Raw genomic sequence first — 3,574 nt, 5'->3', positions numbered from 1 at the left:
TTTTATATATTTGCAAAAATTCGTTTAAACTGATAAATTAAAAGCAGATCAGAGAGACGGTTTCCTTATTAATAATAATGTCACGTCTTAAGCGCTAAGTAATCTGCGGTTTTAATACTTTTTCAATATTATCTAATTACGAGGGTGGCACTTCGCTCCCACGCAAAGCGTTACAGTAACGACGATATTAATCGCCGGCGTTAAGAACCAAGTACGCAGCTTCGCTCGTTTGTGGCGGTGTTTCATAATATTCAAGACCTTTCACGAGCGCGAGAGAGACCGAAAGGTAGGAAGAATGGTATTCGTCGTTCTTCCTCTTTTCCTCCCAAGTCGACTGATATCAGTGAAGCTAAGCACGCGAGTTTCGCAAACGTGCCGCGGACGTTACAAATCAGCGAAATGAGCTTTTAAGTACCAAGACTCGTAAACGCGAGAGAGGCACGGGCGCGCTTCCGAAGTTGTTGGCCGACGAAAATTCACCCTTACATATCCGCCCTTTCCAACCGTGCCGTAATATGAATACAAATTACCCGACGTTCCGAAAACTTTTAACTCGCGCCATCGCTTCGTTTTCCCGTCCACTCCTTTTCAATTCACACTTCACTCATCCCGCCCTCGTCCCGCCCCCTCTGTCTCTTCTTAACCCCCCTCCCCCCCCCGTGGGGCACGTGGCTGATGTATACCGCTAATTGACCAACACTTATTGTATCTCGTAACCGCACGCGCGGAGGCGCGCGCGCTTTTGACGGGCGAATGAACACCCACGAAGACGAAAGTTGCACGCCACTGGGAAAGCAGAAACGAGATTATTCTCGTGGAAAGTTTGCTGTAGGTTCGCGCAGCCGGTGACGCTAACGAGGCTAACGCCATTGCACCCGTTTCCATCGTTTCCGCGTGTCGTCGACGGTACCCCACCGCTATCGCCGTCAGACGCCCCGATCTACGACTTTCTGTTGGACCACGACGACGAGCGTATGTCGAGTTTAATTCTCTCGTCGTCCTGGACGCACGAACGAGAGATAAAGTGGCATAAATCAGATCTTCTTCATTTAGAGAATTTAGCTCGCGTCCGGACAACGTGTTTCCCAAACACAAGCAGGCTTTTTCCCTCCGGAAAAGACATCTCGCGTGAAAATATTACGCGTACAAATATATATTTTAATATTATGACATCAGGGAATTTTTTAGTCGGGAAAATAACTCTAGTTTGTATTTTATGCGGGATACTGACGTGACTTGGTTGAAAGCCCTGCACTACTGTGTTTGTAATAGAAGCCGGTATTAACTCTTTGCGGTTGTAATCTGGGATATTCAAGATATTTTGGCAAGCACATCCTAAATATACCGGTTTACGACCACAAAGGGTTACACAAGGCGCAAATGTTATTCACAGGCGCAATATAGCTTTGACATCTGCTTAAATTATAATTTCAAGAAATTATAATTCTTGCATTTTCAAGTAAGTCTTACATAAATATGACTTTATTACTGCTTCAAATACTCCACGTCACTTCTGCAATCGCAAAGTATGTCTACTTTACACGATAAATATGTTGATATCTAAATTGTGTCAATATTTAAATTTAAATTGTTCAGACATGAATTATACCGCACGAAAAATGACTTACATCCTAAATATGAACTTATATACCTTGTTTTTACGTTAGTTAAATTTGAGCAATTAAAAAAAAATTGATTTTTGCTGTTGACACAGCAATAATTCGTATAACTTAATTCAAATAATTTATAGGGGAAATAAAGCACGTTTTGAAAGCTAGAGGGCAAATGTTGCATCCTCTTATATTCGGGACACAGTCGTAAATAAGTTTATACACAGGCGCAAGTGGAAACTTCAGTGTATGGTGTAAGTGCACTTTAGTGGAACCTATGTACGGCGAAAGGGTTAAAATCAAGTGTCGCGAGCAAACTTGCGAAACTAAATTAATTATTCTTTATACGCAAATTGTTACAAGCATCGCGCTGCACGTAGAAGAGTAAACATGTCAATAAGAAATAACGCGATATAACCGAAGATATTACAATATTGTAAAATAACGAATATAGATGATATGAGAGATAATACCTGTAATTTAATAACGAAGCGTAAAAAGCGTAAAAAGTAGCTGCAAGGAACACTATGGTTATAATTCACAGCAGGAGCTATGCGTGCAGTTACTCTCATCAAAGGACTGAGCTCGATACATTCATCCTGCGCTAATTAATATGCCGGTAGTAGCATCGGGGAGGATATCGATATTAATTGAACTTAACAATGGATATTTTTCGCTTTTACAAATTAATCCATCCTTTTAGAGTTTCGCGAATATATGTCTACGCGTATTCATCAATCAACCAACTTTCTTTCTTTCTCCACAAATTACAAGTTTCGATAAATAATGAAAGCTCTTTGAAGTTTTACGAACTTCCCGATAGAAGAGCGTGACATATATATTTGAGCGAATAAATCATGACTTCGCTTCGCGAACGTTCCCGTAACGAGCAGAACTTTCCTTCGGGAGATACATCAGAAAGGGAGCCAGCGCTTTTCTTTTTTTCCTTCCTTCCTCCCTCCCCCTCCCCCCCCCTCTCCCCTCCCCCTGCTAAAACCCTCGGTTTTGTCTTGTTCGTTAAGTTTCTACCTTGTGAGCCGGGCGCAACGTCTCCAGACGGAAACGATGTCAACGATACTCATCTTAATGCCTGTTGAACCGAAAGTGCAAGCAAGAGAATGCCTAGGCTCCTAGACTCTCCAGCAAGCAAGCGTAATGAAAACGTATATTGCGAGAGAGGAATTTACCTGGCCATGTTCCTACTCGTTGTTTTCCCAAAGATTCTTAAGATTCTTTTGCATTTAACAATTTTGTCAAATTACTTTGAAACGTCATTAAAGATTATTAAGCTCTCGTAATATATTCTTATACAAACTACTTGTGCGATAAGAAGCTAACATAAATGTCTACAATGCTACTAAGAGAGTTTGATAAATGGGAAGGGGGGAGAATATTTGAGCAATTTGATATTGATTTTTCCATGATGAAAATGTCACGGCATTACTCGTTTCCAGGATTATAAGCGATTGAAAATCCCAGGGATTTTTCGGTATTAAAGTAGCGCAAATATAATAGAATTGAAAGAGAGAACAAGATTAATATATGTACATATACAGTGAGAGCAAAAAGTATTCGTTATAAAAAAATTTGTTATAAAAAAAGTCTTATTTGTAAAAAATAAACATTAATTAACAATTTTATATAATGTATACATTCTGTTCTAACATAAACAAACGAGCTTTGCATGTATTCCTGATTTTAGAAGAGACTAGACTTTTCGTCTGTACGAATACTTTTTGAGCATTCAAACAATACAATTTTTAATTTTCGCTTTTTTTCAGATGATATATTTTATATAATTAATACGTATCTTTTTGGTATATATAATTTTAAGAAACATACATATCTATTTTATTTTTTATAAATAAATTATTAATTATCCAATAAAAAGTGATCGTCAATTAAACGTCGAATTGACATCAAAGTGATGTGGAAATCATCGTATTTATATCGATTCGACATCA

General features: G+C 38.7%; 1 protein-coding gene across 3 annotated transcripts in view; it reads right to left on the bottom strand.

The window, feature by feature from the left end:
• LOC108747065 (tetraspanin-9-like) overlaps positions 1-3,574 on the bottom strand; it is a 47,550-nt gene that overhangs the window by 13,195 nt on the left and 30,781 nt on the right. The gene's annotated exons all lie outside the window — the stretch shown is intronic.

This window comes from Trachymyrmex septentrionalis, unplaced genomic scaffold, assembly GCF_001594115.1.
Source record: "Trachymyrmex septentrionalis isolate Tsep2-gDNA-1 unplaced genomic scaffold, Tsep1.0 scaffold190, whole genome shotgun sequence".
Taxonomy (NCBI): Eukaryota; Metazoa; Arthropoda; class Insecta; order Hymenoptera; family Formicidae; genus Trachymyrmex; species Trachymyrmex septentrionalis.
The sequence above is the reverse complement of the archived record's forward strand: the minus strand, read 5'-3'. Positions and strand labels throughout refer to the sequence as shown.